Source organism: Xylocopa sonorina, chromosome 10 (assembly GCF_050948175.1).
Source record: "Xylocopa sonorina isolate GNS202 chromosome 10, iyXylSono1_principal, whole genome shotgun sequence".
Lineage (NCBI taxonomy): Eukaryota > Metazoa > Arthropoda > Insecta > Hymenoptera > Apidae > Xylocopa > Xylocopa sonorina.
Genome location: NC_135202.1, coordinates 5,178,418 through 5,195,741, shown reverse-complemented (window position 1 = coordinate 5,195,741; position 17,324 = coordinate 5,178,418). Strand labels below are relative to the sequence as shown.

General features: G+C 45.9%; 1 protein-coding gene across 1 annotated transcript in view; it reads left to right on the top strand.

Annotated features, from left to right (window-relative positions):
* The first annotated feature begins 1,952 nt into the window (after positions 1–1,952).
* Positions 1,953–17,324, top strand: part of LOC143427943 (acid sphingomyelinase-like phosphodiesterase 3b) — a 65,967-nt gene continuing 50,595 nt past the window's right edge. Inside the window, exon 1 of the mRNA XM_076902466.1 lies at positions 1,953–2,324. The gene's annotated coding sequence lies outside the window, so the exon portion shown is untranslated. The remainder of the gene's footprint in view (positions 2,325–17,324) is intronic.

Here is a 17,324-nt window from a genome sequence, read left to right as displayed (position 1 = left end):
AATCCTGCAAAAACTCTCTGTAATTTTAAAAATAATCAAGAAACCTCGCTGGAAACTTACACCATTTTTCTAGCCAACAAATTTTAATTTATAATACTTGGAACGCTGTTTTCGCGATAGCATGGTATAATTATAACAGTCTTAAGAACCTTTCTTATCAGCAGTTAACTCTCACTAAATATACGGTAGATAATGTTCAGTGTACACAAAGTACATCTTCATCTTTCTTATTAAGGCAATTAAAAAAAACTGCAAAGTGTCAAACAGTATAATATAGATACTTGCTATCGTTTAACTAGATATTTCTGCTCGTACTTCGACCGAAATAAAAGAGCAAATAAGATATGAAGTAACAAATACCAAATAAGATACGTTAATTATTAAATGAACAATTTTTACGTGTGCCAAGGTTCGTAAACATTCAAGTTTAATTAATTCGAAGTTACACGAGAGCTCGAGCAAGTATCGTTGTTCGGTAATAATGAAATTTTAGATCAACACCGTTTGCATCGTGTGGCCAGTTGCAACAAACCTTGCAGAAATACCAACAGCTTGATTCAAATAATTAATGTAAATCAAACAATTATACAACGCTAGTTCCGTTCAGCAAATTTCCCGCGATTCCCTTTATTACGTCCAGCCTCATCGTTCTTATTAAAACACTTAAATCATCAATAAAAAAAAATACACAATGATATCTCACGACATAACGAAAGCAACTCGTTCCCTCTATTTTTCTACTACAAACGTCGAAACATTGTCGAACGCGATCAAAACGACTCCTCAGAATCCGCAGAACCACATCCGCCCGATCCATTCGAAACACTTTAAACCCAATCCCACAATTGACTCGAAATCCATCGGCTCCAATCTTCGCGATATCAATCACGCGACGCGGAAACGATAAGACACTCGATAACTGATTCAGTCTAGACGAGAGAGCCGTCCCGGGCATCCGGTCCATGTTCTCAGACAACAATTACCAGGAAGATCCCATTCGGTTCTCAATAGGCAACGGGGACGGGACCACCCCTCGATTGATCACGCTTCTTCCGACTCGTCAATCGACAGCAGTCACGTGGACCCATCTCCCCGTTCTCCACCGCACCGATGGGACACGCGATTGCTCGCGTAACATTGTCCCATCGAAAGGGTCAATTATCCGCGACTCTGCTTCCTATTCCTACCTACGAAGCCTTTACCCAGCCCTGAAGATCGAACGAGCGACCAACCAGCGACACCAACTCCCAAACACCTTAGACGCTTCAATTCCTGGTTAATAAAACGCTGGTTCGAGACGCGAAGCGATACGATGATGTATCGCGGGGGTTGTACACGGTAGGCAGACCGAGCAGTTGGCTCGGCTACGTGTTGCGGCCGATGGGGACGGCGGCGCGAGTCCGCGTCGAGGGTGGTTGGGACGGGAAGAAGCGACGCACCACCGCCACGGACAAAGAGGAAGGGTGAATGTTATTATAGGGGTGAGCGCGAGCGCGCGTACGGCCGCGTGTTGGCCTTAGCTCGAGCGCATCGCGCACGATAAGTCCTGCGAGCGTTTGTGTGCGTTCGTGTCGGTGCGCGCGAACGGGTGAGAACCGTAATGGGTTGAAGAGAGGCGAAAGGGCGCAGTCGCGAAGCCGGAGCCATCCTCGACCCCCGGCGGGCAGCGGTGGCAGCGCCGGCGTCGGAGTCGGCGTCGGCATCCTACCGGCCCGAGGAGAGACCGAGTTCGTCTCGTGCGAGGGTGCGGGCCGCATACGGTTCGCCGAACCATCGACACCGCTTCGTGCTGGCGGAACTTGGTGTTACTACGGTGTACGCGCGCCTTCGCGCAGTGTTCCGGCTCGCGGATAACTTTCGTGCATCGATCCTGGATCAGATACCATCCGCGCGTTCGTTCGACTCGCGAGGATCTCTCGTATCGTGTCCTGACACGCAGTGATACGCGTATTTCGATTGTCGCGGTCGTTGCGAGTATCTGTGAGAGAATATACGCGGTACCGCGAAGCGAACGTTGCCTGTAGGCGCCGCGATTTGAAAACGAGGAGCACCGTGGAGGGATAGGATTGCGTTAGCCGCATTCGTGCAGGGAGGATCCAGGGAGGCTGGATCGTTGGTGATCGAACGTAGAGCAGCGACTCCGGGGATTTCATCGCCTAGAATCCGGTTTTAAATATCGCATCCGAAGAGATCAGACATTGTTTGGTAACCGGAGGTAGCGTCGAGGGATTGAAGAAGCGTGCGCGTATGGGTGCACGTCACGGAATGATCCAGCACGTTTGAGGACCCGCTGCGACGCTCTAACGTATCAGCCGGAGGAACACGTAAGTGCTGATTGCTTCTGGTCCACGTCCTCGGCTCTGTGCGTCGCGTTCAGCTTGCGGTCAGCTTAGTTACGGCCTTAGTTCTGGACGTGGTATACGGGCTTAGCCGGTGTATACAGACACGGTGACTACGCGAGATTCCTTGGACAACGGACTCCCTAACGCAGACAGGCGGTGGGATATTGCAATCTGGAATTTCCTCCCCTTTTTGCGGCCGGTTAACTTTAAGGCTGCGCCTCGAGGGAGAAAAATATTCGCGCGGATAACATTTTTATCTTCTCTCGTTGCTCGTTTCTTTTTTTTTTTTTCTCCTCCTACCGTTATCTCACCCCCATTCTTCCGGTGTCTTCAACAACAGCGCGATAAGAGATAAAGGCGGGAGGGAGGAAAATAGAAGGCGAAAGAACGAAATTACCGGTTGCGTACAGGTGCGCGTTGCATTTTCCTCTCGAGTAAATTCCTGCTTTAACGAGAGTCCTTTAACGATCGCGGCGACAGCCAGGAAGCCCCGCGACCCTCGGGGATCTCGACGTACGATCGACGATCAGAATCTCCGGGAATGGGCTCCGCGCGGTTGGAAAATATTTAACGTACGCGCGGCTGCACCCGAGCAAACGTAATTTCGAGGGGATAAGTAAGCGGCCGATCATTTCGACGCGGTACTCCGGTTGGTTATCAGCCTCGCGGGACGCATTTCCGCGATACCGCGGTTTCCGTGGGGGATGAACGTTCCTCGCGTACGTACATCCGGCGGCGCGCGTTCCATCCCCTCGGTTCCATCCGCTCGCGCGCATTAATTCGAGAAAGTAACGCGCGAGCCGATCGAGCCGATTCGACGACGGAAACGGACGGTGGAAGAATCGCGAGTTGGAGTCCACGAATGTGGGACACGTGAAAACATTGCTCGACGCGCGCGCGGTGTTTTTCGCCATCGCCTTAATTAAAACCGTTCGAGCGGGGCGTCGCGTCCAACTTTTTCTCATTAATCCCATTTCTATCGTGTTTCGTTCGAGGTATACGGCCTCATTTAATTACTGTGCCGGTCTTTGACGTTCCACGCGATTACCGCACAATCGAAGCGGACTTAATCCCTGTACGCGGTAGCCACCGCCTGGTACCAGCGTTTCGCCTTTTTCTCCTCTTGATCGACGACCCAGCGTCTCGAGATTCGCAACGTCGAGCAGATTCCCCAACAGCGTGTCGTCGTTACGGTTCGAATTCCATCCGTCCTGCCACAGAGATCGGCCAATTTGTTCGCCACGAAAGAACCGCAGAACCGCGAGTCAACTCGAGCAATTCGGCCAAGAAGGTCCCGTCGACTCGAGAAAAGGGAGTCGCGGCTACGCTCGTGTTCGATACGTATTCCATGTATTAAAGGGACGCGGACGGTTCGACGCGTTATGCCGGGCACGTTCGACCGCGAGTATAATGCAAGATCGTCGCTGGATAATTTCATTTCGCCGAACAAATTCTCCCTTGGATATTACGGTTTCGCTCGCCCTCGCCTCCTGGGCCGCCCTCCGACTCGGCCGCGCGGAAACGAGGGAGAGCAGCAGAAAAAAAAAAGAAAAAGGAGAACCGCGGAGCAGCCGTGGAAAAGGGAAAACGAGCGAAAACGAACGCTCGCGCCAGCCGTCGCGAACTCGACGGAATCCTGCGATTCGCAGTAATGATATTACGCGCCGTAAATCTCGTCTGCCGGCGGCGTTACTCGCGAGGACGTACCTCGTCGCGTCTCTAATTGTTCGTCGCTCGCGAGCGCGTCCGTGACAGCAGAGATCGTCCGCAGTCGCGCCATACGTCAAACGTTATTGGATCGCGAGTGTTTGACACACGTGACCGAACGGCTGGCTAATTAAGAGAGCGAGGAGAACGCGTTCGAGCGGCGCGCGCCTGAAACCAGGCAATCCGAACGACCGTGGCCGTTTCGATCGCGACGGTTTACGTCGTCGTTCGACACGTGAGCTCTGCATTTCCGTCGGATTGACGGGACGCGATATAAGACGGGACTGAGCGAGGTTCCGCACGTTGACGCGAACGCGTGTAGGTGTGCGGACGCATACATATTTATCCGGATTCCGGTGGCTGCTGGTCCTTCGTACGTTCGTTCATGCCACGACGCCATCCGCGCGCTTCGTATGAAATTTTTAAGGGAGGAAATATGTCAGTCCCGCGCGAAATAAAAGTTTATAGGATTCCGTGGCAGCGTCCGCGTGAGCTACGCCACGGTGTACGTACGCGCGTGGATATTGAAAATGGAGTGGATAGAACGACTTCTCACGGTTTACATTAGCCGACCCGCGCCTCGATGGAACGGTCGATGCGCTTCACGGTGGTACGTTTGCACGCTGCCAGCGTCCGTCGCATTTTTCTTCGGAACGCGCGTCGGTTTTTTTTAGCTAATTAGATCTCACGGTAATCTGATGATGTAGAGTATCAGCCAGGGTCTGGCCATGAATTATAAAAGGCTCGCAGGAATTCTCCAGTTTCGTTTCAAAGATAACAGCCATTTACGATTCGATACGTCTCTCTGTGTTCTTGTGGTCGAGTTATCGCGGGTCTGATGAGAGTTTGTCTGTAATTTTGCGAATTTCTGGCGACACTTCGTCATCGCTTTACGTAACTCAGATTGTATGTGCGTGTATGCGTGTTTCCGTATATTGAGAATGGGCGGCGAACGTAATGTCTCGTCGTTGAAATGTCTGTTAAACAACCAACGAAAAGTTTCCTTGTTAGGCACATCTTGGAATACATAATAGGATGGGCTGTTGAGGAACATCGTACAATAGTTTCACTTAACGACCTAAACTTTAGCTTGGAACCTCTCACTCACTGTCTTAAGAAAGTATAAATCCACATCATTTCGTGTTACGCGATGTTTAATAAGCAATACGCGATAATTAAATATGCATAGCAAATAATCTTTAAAAATCGATTTAGAATTAAATTACGATAGAAAAAAAGATTCTACACATATTTCACAAATGGTGGAATCTCAAAGGATTATCAGATTACTCGGATTACCAAATTAAATAAATGTTAATTGATGTATCAAGATCGATCATTTTTCCTTTCGAAGCATGCAGAATTCACGTCGTCAGGGATACGACACATTTGACGCGTTTAAGTGGTGACATAAATCGCGATGTCCTCGTTGTTCGTCACGTTCACTGCGACGAATGCCCTAACTACTCCTGCTGCTCTGCTGTTCGAGCTTCAAGATGTTCTTCATCATTCGACCAACTCTCGTCGCGGCCAATAAACAAAAGTACGCTTTCATTCCTGAACAGCGGATCGATGGCCCTCTTGTATTGGCAATTTCGCTTTAAAAATTTCCTCGATAGACTCTTGCACGTGTCGAGGGGGAGAAAGCTGTGTCAAGTGACGGAAGTTGGACCTTGCTCCAGTTAATTGTCCCCGCTTTTACTTTTCAGAGTTCAAACCGACACATTCCACGAAGCTACCCTTCAGATCCTTCGTTATTTTTTATCGACAAAATAGAACACAATTTTTCTTGCAAATATAATTTTTTCTCCTTTATCCTAACATTTTTCTAATTCAAAGCAGGATATTAGAATTCTACCACGTATCTTCGAAATCAACAAGCTTCTTATCGATTGTTAAATCGTATTCCAACATTTCCGACTTCCAGCGACAAGAAAAAACGAGGATCCAACGGTCGACTGTGTCTCGCGCGCTCGTAATCGCGGCAGTGGTGCTTAAAAATCCATATAAACCGCGCGATAACTTGGCGGCAACTATTTTCGTGATTACTTTGCCCGCAGCCCTTATCTCGAGCGGCGGCCGCGCTTAATTCGCGCGTAACACGAGCGAAAGTGATTTACCAGGCGAATTTTCCACCCGATTCTCGATGCTCTCTTGTAGTTCGTGACGAACGGGCCTTCGCGCTCTCCTCTGACACGTTCGAATTAACCGCGCGCGTACGCCACGTAACACCACCCCCTGCGCTATTTGCGCTGTCCGACGCGTATGCTAAAAACCTTCGAGGATCCGATAGAAGTGGAAAGGAGAGGAAAAAAAGGGAAACGTCGTGCTTGAAACGGAGCACGAGCGAGCGTTCCATTAAATTCGGGGGGGGCTGCCTCGTTTCCATTAAGAGTAACGCGCCTCGGATCAGCTTCGAGAGTCTGTTTGCCGAGAAAAGTGATCGTAAATATTTACACGAGGAAACTCGCGACTCGCCAGCAGATTTTGATCGCACGGCTCGATCGCCAGCCGTCTCTCGCGAGATTTCTGATACCAGGCTGATCTATCAGGTTTCTCGCGCGCGGATCGTTAGATGGTCCTTGGCTCCTCGAGTTTCGTCCGCAGTCGCGAAGTTCCACAGTGCTCGAACGAAAGCAGCTCGCGTTCGAATTAGAGTTTCGACGCTGCTCTCGTGACCAGTGTTATCGAAAACGTTCGTCGATGCTTAATTACAAGGCGACGCGAATCCGTTCGAAGCTCGCGCGAGAATTCTTAAAGTATCGTAACCGTAAAACTCAAACGGACGGTTCCCTAGACGCAGATAGCATTTCCTTATTAAACGTCATAATTCCAGGGGGCGCGGTGATAAAGAAGTCGTAAAGAAAAAAAATGTTGACCCTATACCCGAGAACCACCCCTAACTTGGCGAAGGGGTGGTTCTTCTTCGCGTGGCTGTTCCGCGTCCCGTGAAATTCTCGTTTCGCCCGTGAATTACGGTTCGGTTAAATTCCTTTTACGATATAATTTCATCGCGTTAAATCGGGACGTAAGACAGCGGGATAATTAAACCGTTTGTAGCGAAGTACTCGGCTGCCTGGCTCCATCTGCGCGGTGAGAATTGTCGCTGTTTAGCTAATACCCCAACGCCGGCACCCTTCCGCCCTTCCACGGGACCAAGATCTTATTTCCGGCGAAATTTGTCATTAGACGTTCTTGTCTGGCTGGATATAAACGTTGCGCGTATACGGCGTCGCGTCCTTGCGCGAATCCCAGGACGAACCTGGGGATTGGTTTCCCTGCGAGATCTTGTTCCGTTTCTCGTTTCCTCGCGTCACTGTTCCGGGGGATGAAGCTTCGAAAATTGGCGGAATCGAGCGGAAAATTATGCCGGGTGTAGCTCTCTTCGCGCAATTTCGTTACCTCGCGTAGCCGTTTTGCGTTTAAACGCGCAACATCGTGCACGTTAACGAACGGTGGCTGATAATGCTTCGAGTTCGCAGGGGAAAAGAGGGGACGAAGTTGGTTCTGAATAAAATTCCACGCTGTTATCATAGACGAGATTGCTTTGTCGGCACAATTACACGAACGATAAATCGCAATTCGAATGAACAATCTGCGTTTTTTTCACGGGCCAGCAATTTTGCCAGGTTGTGTAGAAAGCTGACGAACGAAACTCGCGCAACAATTTTTTACACAAATTCGAAATTGTACTGCACTGATTGGAGGCATAATCAATTTTTTAAATAATACTGCGGATTTATTGTGTTGTCTCTCAATTAATGAAAAAGCTATTTGGCGGTTTTTCGAGCGTAACGAAAGATCGCTGTAAAAATAAAAAACGAGAAAAAGAAAATAACGTTCGTCGAACGCTTGGACATTTTCGAAGGATCGAGGTATCCTCGATTCGACGAAGCGCGAGATAAATTAACCGGAATCAATTAACGTTGCCGAGGAACGTCTCGCCGCTCGAGCGGTTCGAGGAGGACTGACGGCGCGTATTTTAAATCTTGTCCGTGGGTCCTAATGCCTGAAGCAATAAGGGTCAGGTTTATTTCCCTTTAAAGGGTACTCGGCGGAATTCCCCCAACGTGCGCAATAAATTTCAATAGCGGTGGGAGCATCATTCCGTTAAAAAGGTGGAGAGGAGAAAAGGAACGCAGGGGTTTACTTTCGTTTACCCGGCAAGTTTACGGCCCACGGCGCGATCTCAAAGATTCACGTCGCGTTTTGCGATAAATCCGCGGGGGAACTCATTAATCGAGGCAAAACCGAGCGTGTAATAAAGAAGCGTGTTTACTTATTCAATAAACCGGGAAACGCGAGCGATGGATACAGGCGGGCGTATAATTTATGGTACTGGTTATGGCGCGCGAGATGGACCGCGCGTCGTGTGATGGATGGAAAAGTAATTGTTTGCAGATGACAGGGGCGAGGGGCGGAGGGGGCGAGGACGAAGGGATTAGAGGGAATAAAAAGAAGAAATGGAAACAAACGAGAGGAGAAGAAAAGGTATGAGAGGAGCGAGGAGGGGTGGGCGGAGCGCGGGGAATTCGAAAGAATGATTAGAGGGGAGTGTAATTACGGACGAGCAAGCAGACGAGTGATTTAAGAGAAAGGACATGGATTTAATGGGACATAAAGGTACAATAATTATTGCTGCTACCTGAGAGATGAAAAGACAGCTGGCGATCCGAGTTCTAAGAGGGCTGCTTCTGAATGGAGGGCAGCCCTCAGAGGCCTAAAATGAAAACAGGAAAAGGATGAATAATGATCGCTGCGATTCGTACGTGAATTCTGTGTCGAGTTCAAGTTAATACATCGTTAGCACGGGAGTATTCTTTAATTACGATTTATAGATCGTCGTTAATAAATTGCTTTCGAGTGGGGCCACGAAACGAGGCCGTGGTTCGTTACTTGCCGAGGCGATACGTTGTTGCGCGACCGGTATGGTTGCACTTTCGAGGCAGTTGAAAACGAAGCCGATTATCGAAATTAAATTTCACGTATATTCTTAAGGTTCCTTTAAAAGTTGCGATTGAAATGTGAGACGCTGCACTTGGACGTAATCTGGAAGCTCGAAGTATTTCAAGACACGTTAATTAAGGTCTGACAAACCAGTTTTCGTGCTCTCAGTTGAATCTGACCTTCGATAATCTATTCACAAACGTAGAACCAAGGCAATCGTACAGATTGCTATTTTGTAACACTTAGCATAGATGAACATCGCATGGAGCAGCGATTCAGTAAGATCGATTACTAGAATGCATTGAGAAGAAAAGGAAACACCGAACGATCGCCTTGATCGGTCAACACGGGTTAATTCCTGACTCGCGCACGTACCAGTTGCCTCGCGCTCGCGATTCTTTTCAGGGGGTGAATTTATTCCTCGGACGTGGCCCGCCACGGCGACAGATGTACACTCGAGATTTACGTGACCCTTACCGAACTAGCTACGATGACCGTGCGCGTCACCCTCGATAATTAATGGTTACTTTTAAAGCGTTCTAGAACGCGTCAAAAACCCACCGGCGCCGTTGCGGTGGCTATGATTTACGACGTGCAAAACGCGGCTCAGGCTGCACGGGGGTTGTTCCGTGACGTGCGTGTCTTCGCCTCTCATTTGCATGCGTACGTATCCCCGTCGCGCTTCTGCACGGCTCACTTAATTGTGCAGGACCCCCAAGTATTTCGTGAAACGTTCGCGCTGTTCGAATTGACGCTGGCGTATTGAAAAATTTGTGCGAGGGTTGATTCCTTTGATTTTGTGCAAGAAATGATCGCTATTGAAGAAAGAGATAACATCGTAATCCTTACGAATATTTTTGTGAATTTGACGCTCTCAATGAAAATCGATATTGGAACCAATCGAATTGAAAATAACACGAGTTATTTCACGATTCTCTTAGAAAATGTCGAACAATTTGTCTAATTGAATGCAACCTTAGCTGGTGAAACTTCGACAAGACGTTGTCATAGAGACGGAGGCAGAGTTATTTCAAAGTTGTTCGCTGTTTGTCCAAGGGTTCGAGAACCGGCTGGATCACGTAGTGGCTCGAAGCTCTCGCCGCGGGTGTGTACGCACGTATTCTTTGACAAGCTCCCGTTAACGCTGATCGCGTTATCTTTGATGGGACACACCTGTGCGTCGACGCTGTCCAAATATTACGGTGTGCAATATTTGCGGAGCACGATTGCTTATTTGCCTTGCTGGCGATTGTTGGCCGCGTCGCGCAGTTGTTTGTCGAACGCGGCGCTTGCCCAGTTGCGTGTCTGTTTCCGGTTAAGCAGCGGAGACTTCGCGTGCAGATTGGTTTCTTGGTTCTGCGCGCTTAAGATTCCTTCGTTCGAAGATTTCCAACGTTTCTGCATCGCAATACATATATTTTCTTTCTAATAAAATGACAATAACTGGAGAAAAGTGTGTGAGATGGTTCTTGTTTGTGCACAGTGGTTGGCGACGCGTTAATAAGAAATAGTAAAAGGGTTAGAATGAAGAAAGTTGTCGCAGAACTCACGATGCATCAGTTTTTCATTCGATATAAGAAAAATGGTCTGTCGATAGTTGTAATATTTACTTATTTTTTTAGTATATTAGAAGAATTTATTTCTGCTCGACGATACATATTGTTCGCGTAACGCGATAGGAAGCAAGAGAAACTGTTTAAAATTTGAACGTGTAGGATTCAGACGCGGCGTTCAACTACAAAGTTTCAACGCGGAATTCTTTCATTCTTTTGCATGATATAAAAATTTCAAACTGACCTCGTTTCAAATTCCGCATCCACTCCCTTACTATTCGAACTCGCTACCTTTTCCGTGTCCCTTTATTTTTGAGAACTTCTTTGATTTATCCAAACATACACTCGTTCCTTATTCCGACGGAAACACTTTTGTTCTCACTTCTGTCGAGTCTACAATTCCCCACCGAGAATTTCATTTTGCCATTTCCGTTGTAACAAGAGAATATTTACCATTCGCGCTTCCTTTCTTCCGTACTATTTCCGGGAAGCATGAAATTGTTCACAGAAAATTTGACGATCTCCATTATATCTCAATTTGTTTCCCTGATTTCGCGATATCTTCTTTTAACACGACGAATCAACTTATATTCTCTGTGGTTTCCTTATTTATCACTTACTTTCAAGAGTACAGCACAAAGTACAGCTCGCTTCCGTGCTTAAAAATTCCCTTTGTAAATCGTACATAACAGCGAATCAGAGATTTCTCAGCGGGAATTCCATTCTCGTAATTACGTTCGCAGACAGACGAACGAAATATTTAACCAAAATATTAATGCCAATTACCCGAACCGTACATTTTTCTATTAATAATACCCGCGATTACGCGGTCGTGGTAATTCTAACGGACACCGCAACGGCGACGGGAAATTCCCCATATTTTTCAATATCCTCGAATTCTCCCTTATTCATTAAATTTTCCATTATTCAAGGTGAAACAGTGGACGCTTTTAATCTGATTACCGTCGCCGGATGAAAATTCCGTACTATTAATTCATTTTTGCGCGTGTCACACTATTTTCGCGGAGATACACGCTCGAATAACGAGGAGCGCTCGATCGATGATAAAACTTGCAGAACGGGGCGAAATGACTGGGCGAATAAATTTTCGCGCTGCCAATATCACCGTGACATCCCCCCTGGATGGCGTTTAGCCCGCTCGATGCCCCGACACGATTGCCCCGATGCTAATGCGTTTTTTTCTAATTCGCAGTCTATATATGATAACGATCTACCGTGATGATTCCGTCGCTCGCGCTCGTTTACTCTTCTTATTCGGGCCCCCGATTATTGCAGTGTCATTAATCGATCGACAGCCGCGTGGCATAAATTCCCTCTTACGCCGCCATTATGGAGCGCGGTAAATCTTTCGGATAACGATTGAATTGCGATAAAGTGAGCTTATTTCTTTTACTCCTTTCTCTCTCTCTCTCACACACACACTCTCTTCCTCTAGATAATTAATTGCGAATCGATGACAAAAAGGATAAGTAAATAGGATGGCTTTATTCGAGGTAGATCGTTAATGCAATGTTGCTCGACTGTTTCTACCTGTTTCCGACACGATTATTTATGATTCGATATTGCGGAAGATTGATCGAGAGATAAGAGAATTGCTAAATATTTGTTCAATTTGCAGCTGGTATTTTCCATCGAATGAAGCATTCAGTTTTTTAAAGTTCAAACTATTGGGTTATTTAAAAAAATAAATGAACTCGTGTGCAATGTATGTAAAGCTCAATATTTCTCTGAAGAAATATATACGAAAAATGGCAATCGAATACCGTGAATTCTATCGCTAACTCCATCACTAGAATTACAATAGCCCATAAACAACGACTGCTTTACATATTCACCAATAACGTTTGGTATCCATGAAAAGCAGACCGGAAACACTCTGAGGCTGCCATTGGGGAACCATAAGAGCAACGTCACAGACAGTTCGTTATCAAAGCGACGAATGGAACCCAATACATTGACTTTTGCTTAAAAACTGGGCATCGAACACGGTTATTTTTTCAGGCTTCCCATATTCCCATGTAATCCACTCTCTCACAGGGGCCACTGATCACGAACACTGTGACTCGCAACCAGATTACGTTCGCATCCTGCAAGCGGCAATCCTGAAAATTCCTATATACACTGGCCACGTATCGCGGGTGTCCGAAGAATTCCACGCGTTACGGAACTCCCACGATCCAGGGATTCAATTCGGCCCGATCGCTGTTCGAGCTGGCTACGCCCGCCCTCCCGAAAATTTCGTTCGTCGAATATCCGGGCCAGATAGGTTCGCGCGATTGCCCGCTGGCAGAAATTTCCAAAAGGAAGCGCGGATGGAGGAACGGAACGAAGGAACCTCGTTAATCAACCCGAGATCTCGAAACGATTTTTGGGCTTCGCGACATTTCCTCGCCAAGTGATAACTATGGTATAATGGTGTGTCAGGATTTGTATGAAGACCCTAAGGAACTCTGAAATAGACAGGATGATCGTCAAATCGTCAACCGTTGATCGTGAGCACCATCGAGTTTATTATAATTGGAATGATATGACGGCGACTCGAAGTTTGGGCCATTTTGCTAAAGGAAAATAATTGTTCTTGTTCGTAGTTTAATTTGTTACTGAAATAGACTGGATAGAAATAATGACAGTATTCTGTGAAATATTACCGTGGTATTTCTTTCGATCTTTCGAATAGTGGAGGGTGTATTTTAAAAAATGGCACTTCCCTTAATTGGCAGAAGTGCTTTCAGTGACTCGAAGTTTGGACCATTTTGCTAAAGGAAAATAATTTTTCTTGTTCGTAGTTTAACTTGTTATTACTATCGGATAGAAATAATGACTGCATTCTGTGAAATAATACCTTGGTATTTCTATCGATCTTTCGAATAGTGTGGAGAGTGTATTTTCAAAAATGGCACTTCTCCTAATTGGCAGAAGTGCTTTCTAGGCTTATAAGCTAAATGTAGTATATAGAGATTAGTGTACGTAGCATATGTCAAGTACTGCATACAATTTGAAGGCTTCTACCTTCAGGAGTATCACGTTGCACATCGCTCGAGTGGATCGCATTTAAGTCCTTGTATCCTGCCGCCTACTATATGCATATCCTTCGAAAACACGAGAGGTGCTAATTTGTAAAATTTCCTGTTATCGTCAGGATGATATAAATTTAAATAGCAGCGCAAGACGGCTAATCGCTGATCCTCCACTATTTCACCACTTCGCATGGTGTCTTTAATTAAAAGCATTCGATCAAAGATATTTCACTTTCCATCATCACATTGTCATCGTCAAGTGACGATTAACCGAGCGGCAATGCGATCGAAACGTAGTTGAAACACAGTTCTCTCCCAGGACCGTGCCGTGAACCCTAAACGTTGCCTAAGAGAGCGAGCACTCGAAAAGAACGGAACGAGAAATAAAAAGGTAACAACGGGAAGCGAGGGACGAAGAAAATGGGGTGGAAGTCGCGACAGAGAGGGAAAAAGAATACAGGTGTTACCAGTCGAACGGGGTTCGCTTCCGTTTGAACCGTAACGGCCTGGATTGCACAGTTTTAGCCGCGCGTTAGCGGTCGTGCGGCATTAAAAGGAAGCGATATACATAGGGAGGCTCTGGCGTGTTAGAATGCGGCGCAGGAAATTCTTCGACCGGCCTGCAGCTCCTCCTTCCAGCTCGTTTGCCGGTATTTCGCTGTAAAACGGTGCGCCAAATCCGTGTTCTAATCATGATTCTTTTGAATCGAGCACACCTCTCCTATTACCCACCCCGATTCGACCATCCCCCGCGCTCTTCCTTGCCATCACCAGGTTTCATCCCCCTGCTCTTCGTGTCTTTTCTTATTCCTCTCTTCCATCCGCCCTGCAAATTTACCGCGCCGCCTTGGATTAATTGGACAGCCACCGTGAACTATTCTCGCGTCGTGTGGCATCGTTTCCAGCGCTAACAGCCTTGGGTACAACCAGGTCGCCTGTTTACACCTACAGCCGGCTCGTTTAATAATTTTCTGCAAAGTAATTCGCGAAAGCGGGGCTCGAAATTGTAACGCGCCTGAAATTAGTGGACGCGCGCGAGGAGGATTGCTACGAAGATTTTTTTACGTCCGTTTATTCAATCTTCTTCTCTTTTTCTTCTTTTTTAACGTGCTATTTTATCTTTTAATTGCTGGTTTCAGTGACGCGAAGTTAAGCAAGTAATGCAACCGCTGTAACGCAATTTGCCAACGTCCTTTGATATACATATGTACACGAAATTATGTAACAAGTGCTTGTAACAAGTTTATACGTAAGTGCAAGTTCACTTGAACCGTAATCTCTCAGTTTGTTACGGCGTGGCTTGATAGCCTCTCGTATGCTAACAGTTAAACTATGAACGTAAATCAACTTGATACACCGTACGTTGTTAGCTCAAGCTCCTTTTAAGCTGTGTATGAACATTATCAATTTCCATGACCTTCAGCTGCACTCTCGTGACGGTCCTAAAGTATTTCAATATCACATCTTTTTAAATTGCAAATGAAAATTGTGCTCGTTATATCGTTTGAGCGATGAGAAGTACATTTCTTTTTAATACCAACTGTGCGTCTAGTTCTTTCGCCGTCGTCGTTTACAAGCAGATGTCGAAGCACGAGTTATAAGAAAATAGATATAAATTTATTTCGCGAGTAAAGCATGGCGCCAAAGGACTTTATACACTACAACCATTTCACTTTTATGGAATCCGCTTCTCTTTAACTATGTCACGAACTACGACCCATTCTGTGAACGGGTGGGTCACGCAATTGGAACGAGTCCTGTAGTCCTTTTAATCCAAAGTTTAAAGAGACATCAAAGGGGAAGATTCTATTTAATAACAAATGTTAACGTTCTACAACCTTATTCTGCTTCGCGTATTTTTTCAACGAAATTAATATTTCGAGGGATACAAGGACGAAAGTCATGTTTAATCTGACTGTACTAATCTTCTTTGACTTTTATAACGTTACGATATTATAGTGTCGATATAGATTAAAATAAATCTCATTTTTATAGTAACTATAAAATCAACTGACAAATTCATTTTCGAATTAAATTCCTCGAAAAACCTGAACTCCAATTAAAAAGAAACTCGCGTCACTAGCATTCAGAGCCAACTGCTCGACTCTCGTCTGGCTCCATATCTCGCAATTTTATTCGAATGGCGGATCCCTTAAAGCCGAACGATTCTGAAAGCCGCTACACCGTGAAACAACAATGACGCGAACAACAACAGCGCAACAACAAGAGGAACTTGTGCCCGCGCGATGCCTGGGCGAGTAATTGCATGCAGGATATTCAACCGCTCGGTGCCAACTGGAACTTTCCGACGACTTCCGTTCCCCCGCACAAAGCCCGGCTGTGTGCAGACGCCTCTATACGCGCACCTTTGATTGGCGACGGGCCAAGTTAACGAGCGTGAGAGTCATAACGTCGATAAGAACCGCGCGCGGCCACCGTAAGAATTCTCCCAGGCTGAGAATGCAGATGGTACCGCGCGAAGAACGGTCCATAGAACTGGAGGGGGTTGGGTTGCAACTGCCTGACCCGTTCGAGGGTGGAGACCAGCATTTCTACGAGCATGGAAAGATTCAACGTTGCTCGTCGCGATGCTCCATCAACGCTAAATAGAATCGCCAGCAAACGCCGTGGAAATTGATGAAATTTTTAGAAAGATGGATTCTGAAGGTCGAATCGATGGTGTGGCGGCCATCTTACTAGTGTTGTACACTGTGGCGAGGACTACCAGAGGAAACACTGGACCATGGAAGTGATATGACAGAAGACGATAAATATCTGCTTCGCATTTTGAACTTTTTCTTCGTCTTTTGAGGGATAAGATTTTTATTGTTACATACATTGTTTTTGCATTGTTACTGTCGACTATGGTCGTGTTTGGTATACTCGAGACACGTTTCCAGATTGGTTTCATGGTTGATCAATTTTAGGACAACGTGCTTGATTGAAAGGCAATTTTGATCGATAATTTGCGTTTCGTCTAACGATGTATATCTGATGAAGATGGATCGACGTTTCTTGGGATATTTTGGGTTTGGTGGTAGAGCAGGGTTGAAGGGTGGGTTGTGTGATATTTGTTGAAGTTAATGATTAACGTGGGTGGTAATTGCAAATACAATTTGAATTTAATGGATTGATATACGGTGGTTATTTGTTAAGTGGATTAACGATTTAGTTAATTATTTTATTGTCGTAATTTGATTAATAACCGGCCATTAAAGTTCTTTCCGTGAAATTAATATTGCAATACGTAGGTGTAAAATATATCATTCATGGCAGTAGAAGCATACATCAAACGGAATTTCAGTTCGGTTAAAAATTAACGATTGATATTTTTAATTTACGATCGGTGATTAACGACTAATATTTATGATTGGTCACTGACGATGGATTTCATCGATAAATTAAATCATTCGCGACGTTCGATGATTTATTTCAGCTAAATGTCTTTCCACTATCGAGTTACATATTTTTCATCGTCAAATTTATTCCATTCTGGCAATTTCATTATTGTAACAAATTAAACAGAAATCATGGTTCGAATGCGTCTTTTTCGTACCAAGTTTAAAAGAAATGAGAACAGGGAGGACGTATTTAAATCCGCATTCTAGGCAAAAAAGGGTCAACATCTCGAGACGTTGCTCTTACGCTCGCCAATTCAGAAAACAGTAAACGCGCACTCGTGTATAGTAAATCAAGGGGTAGGAAGCTATAGAAATGAAAAAAGCTTCATTCCTGTG